Source organism: Cuculus canorus, chromosome 6 (assembly GCF_017976375.1).
Source record: "Cuculus canorus isolate bCucCan1 chromosome 6, bCucCan1.pri, whole genome shotgun sequence".
NCBI classification, from domain to species: Eukaryota; Metazoa; Chordata; class Aves; order Cuculiformes; family Cuculidae; genus Cuculus; species Cuculus canorus.
Window position 1 is genome coordinate 23208623 of NC_071406.1, and position 16377 is coordinate 23224999.

Below are 16377 nucleotides of genomic sequence, written 5' to 3' on the forward strand. Positions count from 1 at the left end.
ATTACATCAATATAGACAGTGAAATTGAGTGCACCCTCAGCAAGTTTGCAGATGACACCAACCTGAGTTGCCGTGCCAGAAGGATGAGATGACATCCAGAGGAACCTGAACAAGCTGGAGAAATGGGCCTGTGTGAACCTCATGAGGTTCAACAAGGTCAAGTGCAAGGTCCTACATCTGAGTTGGGGCAATCAGCAGTTTCAATATAGGATGGGCGATAATGTGATTGAGAGCAGCCCTGCAGAGAAGAACTTGGGGGTGCTGGTTGATGAGAAGCTTGATGTGAGCCAGCAATGTGCTCTCACAGCCCAGAAGGCCAACTGTATCCTGGGCTGCATTAAAATGTTACCAGCAGGTCAAGGGAGGTGATTCTCTGCCTCTACTCTACTCTCGTGAGACCCTACCTGGAGTACTGTGTCCAGTTCTGGAATCCCCAACAGAAGAATGATATGAAACTGTTGGAATGGGTCAGAGGAGGCCATAAAGATGATCAGAGGATCTGGAGCACCTTTGCTATGATGACAGGCTGAAAGAGTTGGGATTGTTCAGCCTGGAGACGAGAAGGCTCCGGAGAGACCTTATAGTGACGTTCCAGTATCTGAAGGAGGCTACAAGAAAGCTGGGGGAAGGGGACTTTTTACAAAGGCTTGTAGTGGTAGAACGAGGGGGAATAGCTATAACTTGAAAGGGGGAAGATTTAGATTAGACATTAGGAAGAAATTCTTCACAATGAGGGTGGTGAGATACTGGAATAGGTTGCCCAGGGAAGTTGTGGATGTCCACCCTCCAGAAGTGTTCAAGGCCAGGTTGGATGGGGCCTTGGGCAGCCTGGTGTAGTGGGAAGTGTCCCTGCACATGGCAGGGGGGTTGGAATTGGATGATCTTTAATGTCCCTTCCAACCCAAACTATTCTATAATTCTATGATTTCTGAATAGAAAGGGTGGAGCTTGATCTCAGTACAAACCACCTGATGACTTTTGCCCATCTGGCAGGGATGGAATATCCAAGTAAGATTCATGATGGGTTGATTCCAATGCCTATTAAAGGATTGACTTTAATTTATACTTAATGAAAATCAAAGTAAGCCCATCAGTCTACAAAGACTATTTGTATCCTTAGTAGCCTTTATTGCCTGCGTTTCCAATTTTTCTGGCAGAGAAGCACAGGGGCGATTGAACCGGGCATGCCGCATGAATGGCCAATGCTGCTTTCCGTGCCTGTGGAGCACAAAGCACCAAGCCACTGCAGTCTCCCTGTTTTGGAGGATATGGGATGCGCAGCTGCCATGGCCATGCCCTGTACCTTCACAGCAGCCCCATGGGCAAGGTCCTCCCTGAGGCCATGTTGGACCACTCCCAACAGACATGTCCCCATTCATTCATTGCCCTCTCAATGGCTCCTGTGGCACCTGGGACTGGAAGTACCCCTGTTTATGTGTGAAGAGCCACCTTGTAACACAGCTATGTTACCTAAAGCCACCACTGAGAAAGCATGTGGAAATGCTGGTGGTCTGTCACAGAGTCTCAGCTAGTGGTGAGCATCTGCTGCCAGCAGAGGAGTTATAAGAGGCAGCTGGAAGTGAAAATTCCTTATGCTGCTGTAGCCAGACTCACAGGACAGCATCTCACAGTTCTCCCTTGACAGAGAGAATTTAGTCCTTTGGCTGACCAGTGATTTATGGTGGGCATGGAGCCAGAGCGTATGGGCACTAACTGGCATAAGCTTTCTGCCTTGCCCAAAGCGTCAAGTGTGGCTGAGAAGGAAGAGGGCTGGATTTCGCACTGTTCCCAAAGTCTCCCCTTCAATGAAGAGCTTGGCAGGCATTGATGAGAAAGCAACAGGAAGAAGAAGAACAGGAGGAACATGCAGGTTCAATAGTAGCAAGTAGGCGTTTAGTACTGGTAAGACTAACAAATGGTATAAAGACGAGCAGTAATTCACAGAAAAAAACCTTGTGAATTAGTTAAACATTGCTTAGAGGGAATTGCTTTAACCTAATTGTTTCCTGAGGATCATTCAAACAGCGCAAGCCCATCAGTGTACTTTTAATGCAATTAAGTGGATAGTTAAAAATACTTTAATTATTGCCAGGTCTCTCCAAGGCACAGTAGATTACACTGGACCTGCGCAGTGCCTATTATAAAATGCTGTTATAAAGTCCCAAGAGGCAATATACAAGCAATATACACTACTCAAGCACAGTTCATTTATCTGCATGGACCACAAAAAGGCTCTGCAGGAGGTCATCATGCCTATGGACACAAGTGAAAAATTGTGCCTGCTGCCATCCTTGTAAGCTGCACCATGCAAAGATGACTTGTGCTGGTTATCTGTTGGGGGAGGCTACGGCAGCATCCCAGGGGGAAGAAAGTCCCCACAGAACAAGGCACTCAAATGTGGCCAGAACACTTCACTCTAGCTTTCCTTTGTAACTAAACTGACAGACCTCTCCAAGAAAACGGAAAGTCTTGAAACTAGTGTAAGGATTCCAAACTGTTTGTATGTTTCATACTATTATACTGTAGCACAAATAAGCAAGCCATTACTATACCATAATACAGTATAGACCGAGGTACTAGCTGCCATACGCACATTCAAAACATATGTTTTTATTCTTTCTTTGTTATACTAAATGGTACGTTATCCTAGTGCTGTTTTCTTTGCATTCCAGCTGGCAACCTACTGATCAGGGGAACACTTCTGAGCTTCTCCCTCCCATGTAATAATCTTTGTAATTTCACATTTCTAAATGCTAACAGTGCACTAATGCAGGTGGGAAGAATTTCCTCTGCTACTTCACATACTTAAAAAGATGCTCTCGATTCATATGCTGAGCTCTAAAAGTATTTTGCAAAGGACATAAAGTATTACTATTTTCATTTTTGCAAGCAGGAAAATGGCACACAGATTGCCCGAGGTCACCCTGCAGATCAGTGAAAGAACCAGGATTAAAGTCAGATCTTCTGAGTCCCTGTGCAGAGCTACTTCTGGAAGGTCAGAACCCTCCAAATGAAGCATGGCCATCATACACTACTGATTCTTACACTCTAAAAACAATTTATGGCATTCAAAACATTTTTTCTCTAGTACCTTTTAATACCTATGAGCACGAACTAAATACTTTGTGTTAACAGAAGAAGAGCTGAAAAAAGCAAAATTTAAAAATTTTGAGCTGAAGAAATTTACACCGGTTTAACTCCTACCTCCTGGATCATAATGATGTTAACAACATAAGCATTGTGTGCAGCAGGAATTGAAATTTTGCTTGAGCAAATTTTGAGTTGAACTCTGGATCACAGAGATAATCTTCTTTTACAGTTTTAACAATAACTGCAGAAATTTATTCCTTATCAAAATTAATTCCTTATTAAAATTTCTGGTTTTGAAGAAATCCATCTACTTAAAGAAAAAACGTGAAAAAAACGTGTGAAGTTCTACTTATCAGGTAATAAAATTCAAAGTTTGTGGAAATTTCAGTTTGTGTCACAAAAATATCAGCTTGATAAGTTGTGAATGAGTACCAGCAATGTTAAAAAATGGTTCAAATATGTTTTTCATATTTATTTTGTATGATAGTTTGGATTTTCCTTCTGACACTGAATGTGTTCTTTCCAAACTTTCTCTTTACTGAAGTTTATTATGACCTGAAAATACAAGTCTTTCTTTACCAATAAACTGTCTCCCATTTTTTTCCATGTCTCCCTCACGTAATCACAGTCTCCTGAGATTTATCTAGTGCAATCTAAAAAATGTATTAGTACAGAGAAAAACAAATAAGTGACCTCACTTACATAGGAAGCAATACATAGTTCACATATTTCATTGTTTTGCTGTGTTTGTTAAAAAGAAAAAAGTAATTACAAATTCTAAGGGACAGCCTAAGGGAATACTGCAGTTTTACCTCACTGAGATTGTCAACATATAGCATATAGCACTCGCTTCTGGCCTTTACTTTGCATAAGCAACTCTCACTGATGACAGTATGTTCAAACTGGCTGCAGGATACTATTTTCTGATGGCTAGTATTGCTGTTTTCAAATGGATAATGCTGTTTTTTTAAGCCCACAGTTCTCAATATCTTTAGTATCAGACACGACCTTTTTATGCAGTCTTGTTCTCGGATCCAAGCAAGAATTCTGGGTAATCTAGCAATTTGCTAACAACAGCCTCATAAAGAAAAACAACACAAAGCTTTTATTCTACATGCAAACTATGCAAATATTATATATCTCAGTAACGTGTTTTGCAATCACTGTTCTAAATGTCTGTGATCCTTGGGATATTCTAGCTGTTCCAGGATATGGGAAACAATTCATCTCTGGAGACAAACATTATTTAATTGGACTAATGACTGATTTACTAACATGAACTCCGCTTGAAACGTACAGTAATTTATTTCTTTTATTCACCAGGGACTGTTGTTCTTCTCAAACAGATCAGTAGGAAACTAAAGAACCAAAATATTTTGGATTCATTACTTTGTGGAAATGTAACTGTTAAATGTTTAATCTAAATAAAGTATTAACTCCAGCAGGATAATCATTATCTTAATTTTAAGCAACAACTTGATTTTTCTTATTTTCTTTATTGATCAATAGCTCAGACTAGGTCTTCCAAGGAGCGGCATGAATAATCCCTGGGATAGAACTGATTACAAAACTATTAATGATTGACAATTCAGGATAAACTAAAACTCCACCTATGCAGTACTCAAGATATGATCTTCATGCGCTAGGTTTCCTGATGTGCTTTGCATCCCACAGGGGACTTCTGCAGAAAAATGTGTGTGCAGTCCTCGAAGACAGACAGCTGAAAAACTCATACCCCTTTGAGGCTTTCATTAGCTTTATGGTCAGCCATGACAGTCAATTATTTTACTTTTTAATTTCAGTATGTTGTTACTCAGTAACAACAGTATGTTTGTTGGCCATCAATAAATTTCTAGTCACTTCTTTTATTGGAAGACTGAGCTTATATTCTCAAAGATATGGATAGTGACATTTGCAGAGGTTGAATCCTAAACATGTTTTCCACCACACCGCTGTCTCAAGCAATTTTAAACCAGTAAGGACTGATATCATAAGCCTTTGATTTTCCATTGATTGCACCAAGGGGGACAGCACAATCTGCGAAGTATTTATCAGTATCCAATTCACCTCAGAATTGTCAGCTACATTTTGGTAACTATTCTGTCCTTCACAACACTGTCAAATTAAAGATAGGTATAGCGGGTATGCTTACTGCCTAACTCGAAACAAATTTTGCAGTTCAATATGATGGGAAGTATGTCTTCTTCCTGATGTGCATTTTGAACGCCTTTTATTTATATCTCTCAATCATTTAACTTTAGACAACCGGGACTAGGCAGTGCATAACTGGAGAAAATAGTAGAAACTGGAGGCCAGAACACAGCCCTGACACTGGAAGTCTACTTACAGTAATATGATGGCACTATTGCTTCTGGGCACTGTCACACCACCACTCACAATAACTGTTACTACACCCACCTGAAGGCATCCAGTGTGTTACCTAGTCTTGTTCTCAGCCTAAGCCATTGGCAGGAATTGTGCAGTTAAGCTGCTGCTGGCAATTAGGAAAGAAATCCATAATATTTTTCCTCCCATGAAAGCTTCTGAAAATATTTACACTTTCCCTTTCAGGAGTCCAGGATACAAAAATATTTCATCTTCTAGGAAATTTAGTGTCTATGTATTAAAGAACCATCTAGCATTAATGGAAAAATCTGTTTCTCTTCGCAGTTAACAGCTATTGATGTACAACACTGTAAAGCTTTGGGACCGTCCTCTCTATTCTGTATCTTATCAGAGCTACTACAGAATGACTGAGGATTGCAACCTTACACGGTGCAGGTAGGATTCAATCTGCCCACACCATTCCAGGACACAAGGCTTCAACTTTAAAATTTGCTGGTGTTTAACTGGGCCTCACAGCTTGCAAGAGTTGCAAAGGATGCAATGTTGAAACTGAACCTTTGATGCCTGACACTATCAGCTACACGAAATTCATCAGCATGATAAGTGTTCCCCTCATGCAGTATCGATAGCCATCTTTCATATGTGGTATGAAATTAATCCTTCCCTCGAAACAGCTTCCTCTTGGTCACTATATCTTATTTCTTGGTGACAAATGGACAGGATGTGCTATAAAGGAATCCAGCACAAAGGAGACAAGGCGGTATCAACAGACATGCTGTAAACATCCCACTATCTACCACTTTCCCATTTCAGCCAAAGGTCACCAGCTGCTCAGCAGAGTGATAGAAGTTAGTATTTCCCAAACCACAAGTAAAACAAACAGAAACTTTTTTTCTTTTCACACATGGGCATTATTTCGGAATCACAGGCCTCCAAGGCACAGCAAGAACAGGGTACACTCTTGGGTAAGTGCTGGCTCCTTATGACTGCCTGCCTAAAGCACATTAGAGCAAGCGAGAATGAACACTGCGTTCTCAGGCTTTGGTTGCCTGACAAAGTCCACTCCAAATAAGCCTGATAATGACAGCCTTCTCAAAAGGTGTCACAGAGTTGCATTAATAGTACATATTAGACTGAAATTTCTGAAGCTTCTTTGGAGAAACCTTTTCCGTGGCATCCATCTGGGTAATCTAGGTCTTTGACACACACCTTGGAGTCTTTATTTTTCCTAAAAACATATTGACATTTAAGAAGTGTATTCCTTGGCAATGTTTAAATACGTCACATTTTGCAGAAATAAGATGGCAAAGGGGCTTGCAATTAAGTTGGAAACATTTTTAGAATTTGCCAATCTCCTGCTGTTTCTGTGATCTTTGATATTTTCTTGAAATATCACTAGGAAATCTATGCCTAGTAATAAAATCTCATTTAGTCGGACTGTTCAAATAAATCACATTTCTTAAATGTGCTCACATTACTTTTTCTATTACCTTCCCCGGGTGTATCTTTGCAGTTTTCCAGCCTTGGTCCTCTGGACTTTTGCCCCTGGCAACGCATGGTCCCCTGGTGCTGTGTCACGTTGGTTATAGCTCAGCTCAAGTTGGTTCAGTAAAGCTCTCAACTCCATCAGGTTTACCTAGAAGCTGACAAGAATACAAAGCTCCATTTTAAGAAGTACAGATACCGAATTTACAAGCAAGGGAAAAAATTCTAATAATTCTATCTCAGAGCAAGAAACAGAGATACACTATTGCATTTAAAATACTTAAGGCAGCATTTTCTGCATTAAGATCAGGGTCTGCTTTAGCAAGGTCATCTTCAGACTCTTGCTGCTCTTTCATAACTTCTGCCTGACTAGCAACAACTTGGAAAGTATAACATCTCCATTTTCACACCCACTGCAGTCATGCTGCATGGCAAACAATGATTAGAAGCAAATGCATTTACAGCCCAATGAAACCAACATATTTACAACCTAGTCCAGCTCAGGAAACTCCTCAACTTCAAATTCAATTGCACAGGTGCAAATGACAGCCTATTTAACACTTGATTTAAATTTTAAGATTTTACAAATTAAACAGGCTTATTATGCATGCCGTACTTCTAGCGCTGAAGGATACCATTTCTACATGAAAGCTACAAGATCTGTGAGTAGCCTATGCACTTAAATAAAAATATAATTTTAACATCTTAAAATTTATGCATTACGATTCCAGGAAAAATTGAGGCATATAAAGTATCAGTCACAAATATGATGAATTTGTATATTTGCAAATGAACAGGTTATTTGTTAATGCAGTAATGCAAGTATGTGAAATCTGTAACATACTGCCTTCTCTAATACTTTGCATCTTTTATTTCCATTAACACTCAATGAATACGCAATCTGAAAGCACAGAGAAGTGCTACGAGGATGGCTGTCACCAGCATCAGTAATGTTAACAGATGCCTGGCATTTCAATCAAAAGGAATGCGTGCACTGGACGGAATGAACCAATGGGAACTGATTCCCAAGCAAATGCTGTGCCAAATCACTTGAATATATGCCCAGTGGCAATTGTGCAATAGCTGGAAGTTTGGATGCACATCCCTTATTGTGAATATGGGCATACTAAAAAGAGTGAATTAAATCAATGCAAAGCTGCTTTCAGTTGGATGTGAAGGCTAACAGAAATGTGTTCTAGTTCAAAGCAGAGGAGCAGACAGTGACACTTGTTACTAAACACTAACTGGCAAACATGATACAAAGAGAAGACCTGAGGCAGCAGCCTCCATGTCAATGGGATGTGTAACACTGATGGAGGAAATCAAGAACCTATACTCTGTTTTCTCGATTCCTCATCTTTCTTGGCAGTAAAGGTGAAATTTAAGGGAAGAGGAGGGTATGGGGTGCAGGACAACAGAGCAGAGAAGCCATGTTCCCTACTCTCTGCTTTACCTTTCATGTAAAGGGAGAGACATTGCTGTGATCTTTAGAAAAACACATAAAAAATAATGGGTACAGAATCTGCTGTAAAGCAGTGCAAAACACAGGCTTTGACAGTGCAACTTTTTAAAAAACTGCTTGCCAGGTGCTTTATTTGGGGTATTCTGCACTCCGACCTCCCACATCTGACACAGAGGTAGAGTTGCCATTATACTCATTTCTATCAGTCATGGAGAAAGAAGTTGTTCACAAGCGCAGCCTTAAAAACTCATGGATCCAAAGATATTCAAACAGTAGAAATTCCTCATCAAATATGCCTACTCCACACATGGCTTAAACCTTGTAGAAATGACAGCTTTGAACTTAGAACTACTCATTTTTACAGCTGTTCTGAGTGGTCACCATCTCCCAGACAGAGAGCAGCTGGGGACCAGGGGCAGAGGATGGATCATTGGTCTTGCAACTAGTCTTCCAGGGGGATACACCTTGAGCTATACCGGTATGAATGAATAAATCACCACACATACATAAGTATGCATGTGTGCTGCAAATACTATATTCAGCTTTATATATACGCTAGAGTATTTATACTATCATCATGTAAGACATCATCTCAATTCCACTTTATATGGATGTTAATAAATGTTTGTATATTCTGTTCATCATCATCTGTGATGACTTTTCCTTTACCAAGTTTTAATGTGCACTGTCCTATTTTGTCAATCTGTGTCTTGGCGTCTTTGTTTCTTTGATGAAGTTCTCTGACTCAAACAGCAAGCTTAGACCTCAGCTCTCCCACTTAAATTATTACAAAAGAGAATTGGTAATTAAGTTTTAACAAGATTTAAATGATATTAAAAACAGACAGTTAAAAGGAGGCACTGCCTTGGGCTTTGTTGCAAATTTGTATAATTATTTTTAGTCCTCTGGAGGCTGCATGATTATGTTTCTGTATTTATAAAAATACTGCCCTGGAGGCACCAAAATGAATTTTATAGTCCACTGATTTGCATATTAATGTTAGTTTTATGGTGTCAAATTTGTTTTTTAGCAAATAAATGTCCATGACAATTATCAAAATTTCTGACGAATTTTTTCTGATGGATTCTTGTTGTGGATTAATTATCATATTTTTTTTAAAACAAGGTATGCTGTAAAGACAAAGTAAGAAAACCAGCATAGCGACATGGTGACTATAAAGGAGAGAGATGAAGCAGATGAAATTAATAAAACATGTATGGATTTTTAACAGCTTTTGATGATAACAGTTTTGGTACATAAGTGGTAAGTAAAGACTTACTGGTCTGATCCAAGCTCTTTGAAGATACTTGGACTGAAGATTTCTAACAATGCAGTTCTCTACATTTACCTTCCTACAAAAAACATGCTCACTGTGGAAGCCCCTTCTCTTAATCAAGTGTTCCTAGATAATTTTCAGAATGAGAATAAAAACAGGGATAAAATATATTAATTGCTACTGCCCAAAATCATAATCAGAGGCTGGAGCTGTCATGTCTGAAGTTTGTATCACCACTACAGCAAGGATTCCGGCTTAATGGTGGAAGCTTATGGATGTAGAGTCATTTCTTCTACACTGCTATATACAGGAAATACTTATTAAGACTTGTTATTCTCATTTATGAAAACACCCTGTAAAACCCTAATATATTCACAGTTGGTCTTATCCCTTATTTGTCTTGCATATCATAATTTTTCAGAGGCAGTTTCAAAGCTGCAAGTCCTACTTCTGCAGTGCTAAGAAAAGGTATAGGCTTTTGGGGCTTGTCTAGCAATAATGATAACATACTAATTTGGGATCTAGTCCTGTTATGAATATGTAGAGAAAACTCTTACCAGCAGTCAGTCAGAAGACAATGAACTCAATAGGAAATTTCATTGTGAATAGATGGAAACATTACAATCATAGCTAATAGCAATGCATTTTTTATCAAGATAAATCCATTGGCCTTGCAGTTTATCTCCCTATGGAACTAATGTATTGTCAGCTGAAATAATGTGTTATTATCAGCCCAATAATTATCATCGTAAAAATTTTTAAAAATTATTTATATTAGAAACTTGTCGTGTTGTCCAAGTTTACAAGGAGGGTTAAATAAAAATTTTATGGTTTTTTTTCCACAGAGAGAGTGAAGATGAGATGCTTGTTGTGTGCCAAAAGATCGAGGGAGAAAGTTCCACCTCAGTGTAGCAGATGAGCTGAATTTTACAAAAATTTCTGAGTGTCAGTCAACTGATGGCTCAGGGGAACACTTGTTAGGCCATAAATGAGCTGATTGCATGTTCAGAACTACAATTTCCATGAAGTCTCATTCAAGGAGATATTAATGATCATTATTTAACTATGACAAAATGGTGTCACAGAGGTAATGTATACCTGACACTCTTCACCGCTCCCTTGCAAGCATGACTCCTGGTATGTGATCTTTTGCCCTATATACACATTAGCCAGAATATTTAAAAGAAAAGCAAAAATACTTTAGAAATATCAGTAAAATAAGGAGCAAGCAGTCAAGACTGCATAAAATGTTTCTGTGATGCTTCAAGGTTGATTGCCAATCATGTATATAATCTTGGGGATGAAATGAGGTGGTCTGAAAAGCAAGCACAGAAATTTCTCATGTTCTTTTTTTAAAATCAAGTAATCTTTGCTATGTTATTGAGAACATTTTCATTTTGAATTCTGTACCCACAATCAACTGCAGAAAATAATTATAGATGTGATTCTGTGGAACTTGCCCTTGCAAAGTGCTAAGCATCAGCTTCGAGGTGAGAGGCAGGCAGGGGTTGAAAACACTCAGCTCCTCAGATTACCAGAGATTAAGAGAAAAAATGACAGTGCTGGTAATGGATCAGATATGAGCATACTATCAGTGTTCTGCAGGGCAAGTTATAGCACATATACATCACCATGTTTATGCTAGTCCTGCAGTGGCTATGAAAATGTAGGCTGTGAAAATACCTGATCCAGTATGATGTTTGCCAGGCAAAGCTTCTCTTAAAAAATCTTTTACTAAATTTGAGCCAGCAGAGCATGTTGGAGTCATGCGAACGTTTGTATATATAAGGTTGGAATATTTTGACTCAGAATTATGTGCCACAAAACTATATTTAATGTCTTGTAGTCCCATGATTTATAATATCTGATTACAGAGAGAAAAGCATACTCACTTTTAATAATATACACTTAGCCTTTGTTTGCAGTGTAAACCTCCCATAAATAAAGTTTAAGGGCAGGATCTATTTATCTTCAATGTTTTGCCAAAGATACAATGAGGTTTATACATAACAAAGTTATAACCAGGACTGCATTTAACAAAAAAACCAAAAAGGAAGCATTTGGAAGAGCTACGGGTAGAGATGTAGCTCATGATTTTAAAAACTGATGTTCTAGTTTTTCTGTTTATTATGTTTGCCATATATTTAAATTCTGGGGAAATAGTTTTACAGAAACACAATTGTGCTGTATCAAGGAGAGTAGAGTTTTGGGGCAAATGTTCAGAATTGCTACCTGTTCCAATAATTTTCTTCTAAATTGATGTTAATAATTGGGGATCAGCTACTGCTTGGCTTGACTCTGTGTGTGTGTGTGCAGGGCAAAGATGAGCAGAGAGGGGATGAAGAGGTGGCCAAAGGAGCCTTTGTTGTCTTCAGTCAACCTGCAGGAAAAGTCAATCACAACTGCAATGCTCTGGGTCAGCCCATTCTGCCCCTCTGGGATGCAGTACTGGCATCAAGGGCAAAGGGGAAGAGTACTGCCATTGCCACAGAAGGGCTCAGTTCACCACGAGTGGCATCTGAGTGCCTCTAGCAGTACTCCAAACTGCAGAGGAATCCCAGCTCTTTGAATTTGCTGAGACAATGTTAACTCTGCCCTGTCCCTTGATCTGGGTTGCCTGCATTGTGAACTGTCTAGTTGTAAGAGAAGTGAAGGCAAAACTGCTGCTAGGGTTACCTTTGATCTGCACAAAAGTAGCATCACAAAGAGGCACTGGAAATCAGATTACACACAACAGTGTCTGTGTACCTGTGTAGCCACATCGCTAAAGTAATATTATAGAAAGCTGATTTATTACCAATATCTTGTTCCAGGACTTTGCAGACCTGTTTCATACTTTGAATTTCTTATTATACAGAATCTGCGTCTTTGGACTCTTCCTTTTCTAGGTGGTGTCATTCTGAAGTAATACATTATCAGTTTCCATCATCTTCTGATGCATTATCAGAATAGATCAGAAAAACAGCTGGCTCAGTCTCTTAGTCCTTGGCGTCCAGCAACAGCTGACTGTGATGATCTATTACATGAACTCTTCAGTCTATCATTGTAATACATCAAAACAAGGCACTGGTCTGAAGGTGTATTACTCAAAGAGAGGCAAAGCTGAGTGAACCTGTCGAGGAGAGGGTTCTGGTTTAATTATGGAAAAGAAGTTACACAGCACACTGCTCAGAGAAGGTTTGTTAGCTTCAAAATTTTGGTGCATTGGTAAAATACAGTTTTCATTCACACAGACTGCAGTACAGGCTGTCACGTTGTTATTCTGTTTAGAGACAAACACCTCAACAACCAAAGTTCTGTCAAAATGTTGCAGTGTGCCATATATCAGAGAGGTTACGCATTTTATAACTGAGCCAAGCAGGATTTGAGTTTAATAATAAACTGATAAACATAAGCACTAATTCCAGTTCTTTACGTTTCTTCATGAAAAATGAAAACAAGAAGCTGATATGCGAGTGTAGTAATTGAAAAAGCAACTCACCAGTGGATTCTCAATGCTGTCTCTTTCAGAGGCATTCTCAGCAGGTTCCAGGTGGTGCTGTGAGTCTGAGGAAAAGTAACAGTAGAGAAGACAACCTGAGGCACTGATAGGGAAAGAGCCGGAGCTGAAAAAAAATTAAAAAATAGGAATTGAGACAATCATCAGCAAATAAACATAAAAAAATGTGTAATTAAAGACTTTTTGTAAGAGCTTAATTTACTGTAGCTATTTAAGCCACAATTCACATTGCTTGATGATAAAGAACCTCCCAATGATCAGAACTGCAGACTTGCCATAAGCTGTTAAACTGATGGTAAATCTTATCTGTCTTCTCAGGTCACAGGGGCTGCAGTAGAATGAATGTCTACATTTCTCCATCCGTTTAACCAGGGCTTCCATTCTGTTCAAAAGACAGGAACTGTTCCCAAAATGTTCCCTCTGGATTGGATTCACACTGAGAGATAAGAGTATGAACTGCACTTTCCATCTGCAAACTCAGTGACGACACACGGGGCACAACCAGATAGAACTAAGGCAGCAAATATTTCACTTGCCTCTAATATCAAAAGCATTATTTCTCAGTATTATTTCAAAGACTCAGCTTCCTCACCATTTTTCTGCCTAGTTCAAGTATCAGCTTTGTTTTAATGGGTATCAGCTTCTCCAGTTTATGTGACTGACTTCACATCCCACTGTTTTCTCTATGGCCCTGCAATATTAGATTCCATGGTCCTTTCCTTCTCTTCTGTCACATCGCTATGCACTCAGCTTTACGTTCTTCCAGTTTTGTAACCTTACTGCAGTCCCTTTCCATCCTGTTTTTCCATTTTCACACATTGGTTTGATGCAGATAAATATTTGCTAAAACCAGGGCATACAGATTAAAGTATTATCATGCTATTTTTTTCCTTTCTCTGCTGTTCTTCATTCAGAAGTATAGAAAACTTTTTGAGTGCGAGTTGCAGCAACTTGATTTACATTACTAGTAGAAAAAAACCCAGAGAACAATTTAATGGTGAATTGTGAAACTGAGGGATGAACATTTTTCTGCCCCATGTTTCTGTTATGTAGAACCAGGCAATATCTAATGATCTTAGCAGGTATTTAAGAAAACAGGCTGATCTGAGATGGGGAAAATGGGCAGCAGTTGGTTTAGATAGCACAGTATATTAGAAGCATTGTGAATCAAAGACATACCTGAGAATGGATATTTCACCAATGTGTTATATTAATCAGGACAATTTTAGCCTTATGTTATTATTTACAAGATCTAAACAGTCATTTATTTATGAAAGTGATGGCTCACATGGATATGCACAAGAGCCCCTGAATAAAACGTCCAGCAAGAAGAGATTAAAAATGTGATCAGTAGTTAACAAGAATGTACTAATTTAGGTCTGCCACGCTCACTTTTGTAAGCATTGAAAATGGTTCAGTGTGTTATAGATTTAGTTGTGAATGTGGGTGACGTTCTTTGCTGCAATGTCTCTCTGTATTGGTGTTGTGGGAGGGTGCAAGTGAGGATTAAGGACAATAGAGACATGGGATGACACATGTAAACAGTGGTTACAAAATAGCAGGAAGAAGAGGAATTGATTAATGGATGATATCTCACAAGGATGTTTCAGAGAGGGGACAGGTGAGACAGCTGCCGAGATAGAGTGCCTCAGTGAAAGGATCTTCTTTCACTAGCTTGTTGTTTTTAAAAATATTGAAGTCCTACAGGATTCACCTTTTCAGTACAATGTGAAAGGGCAGCTCCATAGTGGCACAGCCACCAAAGTTGTTTGTCCTCTTTGTCACATGCAGATAAGAACTTGTACACTATCAGTACTCAGTACACAGGAATGCTGTGTGGTTAGCCGTTTCCCAGTGTCACATTCCTCGTACTGAAAGCAGTATAAAGAGAAAATAAGAACAGGGTACTGTTTTAACATGTCGTTCAAGGAAAATCAGCAGATTGAGAATTTGTATTCTGGTTGTGATCAGAGCGTGTATCTTTTTTCAGTGGGAATAGAGCTGAGCCATATCACTACTTGTGACTTATTGACTGAAAGTGATGGATTTGTCTGTGGTGATCTGATCTAGTTGAAGATATCCCTACTCATTGAACAGGGTTTGGACTAGATGACCTTTAGAGGCCCCTTCCAACCCAATCCATGGAATCAATCATCTATGATTCTATGACTCAGGCTCACAAACATCAGGCCACAGAGTACCCAGTGGAAACCTTACATAAAGCTACAGAGTAAAGCTGGATGTAACCAGTGTTCGGCCACTACCCCTCACTCTGTCCCTGTGCTTCATCCTACGAATTCTCAAGGGAATAATCTATAATCTGGAGAAAAACAACAGCTTCTAAAAAGTGTATCACACCTCACAAACAAAAAAGACAAAGTATCTATGTTGAGGCTCTTTACCCTTCCTTAGGCAAGAAGACAGGAAAGCACAGAAAGAGAGCCTTTGGAAGAAGAAATTCATTGCTCTACTTCTCTCTGGCAGATACTACCAAGACTCTTTCCCATGTTTTCTCTACTTGTTTTATGTAACTGCAGGGTACACATGGTTAGTTGCCTAAAGTGGTACCTAATACTGCAAGTTTTCCAGAACATAACTTTTCTGCTTCTGAGCATTATGCCCCACCAAGTCAGTGATAAAAATAGTGTTTATGGCATGCGCCTGCTCACACATATGTATAAATAAATCCATTTTAATGAGCTGAATAAATCCTTTTGCTGGTCCAAGGCACATCCACACTGTAGGTTATTTTGAAGAGGCAGGCAGAAGTGATAGAATCAACCCCCCAAAATGCCCATATAGCCGAATTTTGTCCTGACTTTTACAAGCCAGCTTATTCAAACAAAACTAACAAACCAAGGTCAACTGCCTTGTATACCTTCTCTCTTCCTGGAATGCAGAGCAACAAACCCTCCACAGAAGTCCTCTGTTTTTTTAACTTCATCTAGGAATCTGCATGATGGTAGTGTGGCACTTGATTCTGGCACTCTCTGCAATATCAGTGCTCCATTGTCATTTACCACTTGGACAGCTGAGTTGCTATATTGTTCTATTTCTATGAAAATAATTTTTCATGTTGACTACACTTATTCTTTTCCCCTCAATTTCTATATTATAAATCATCTTAAGCTCATCAGGGATATTATTAGTAACTTATTGTTACCTTTTTTGATGTACTTTGAATACTAACACTCCCCAGCCACAAATGTCAGCATATTA

At 39.1% G+C, this 16377-nt stretch overlaps 2 long non-coding RNA genes across 3 annotated transcripts in view; one reads left to right on the forward strand and one right to left on the reverse strand.

The window, feature by feature from the left end:
• The window catches only part of LOC128852594 (uncharacterized), a 42576-nt gene extending 32816 nt beyond the window's left edge, over positions 1-9760 (forward strand). The window contains exons 4-5 of the long non-coding RNA XR_008450573.1: positions 5761-5871; positions 9509-9760. This is a non-coding gene — a long non-coding RNA (uncharacterized LOC128852594). The remainder of the gene's footprint in view (positions 1-5760; positions 5872-9508) is intronic.
• Positions 1-16377, reverse strand: part of LOC128852593 (uncharacterized) — a 62924-nt gene that overhangs the window by 30752 nt on the left and 15795 nt on the right. For both annotated transcript variants that reach the window (XR_008450571.1, XR_008450570.1), the window contains exons 3-4: positions 13141-13264; positions 6927-7079 (exon numbers count right to left, since the gene is read on the reverse strand). This is a non-coding gene — a long non-coding RNA (uncharacterized LOC128852593). The remainder of the gene's footprint in view (positions 1-6926; positions 7080-13140; positions 13265-16377) is intronic.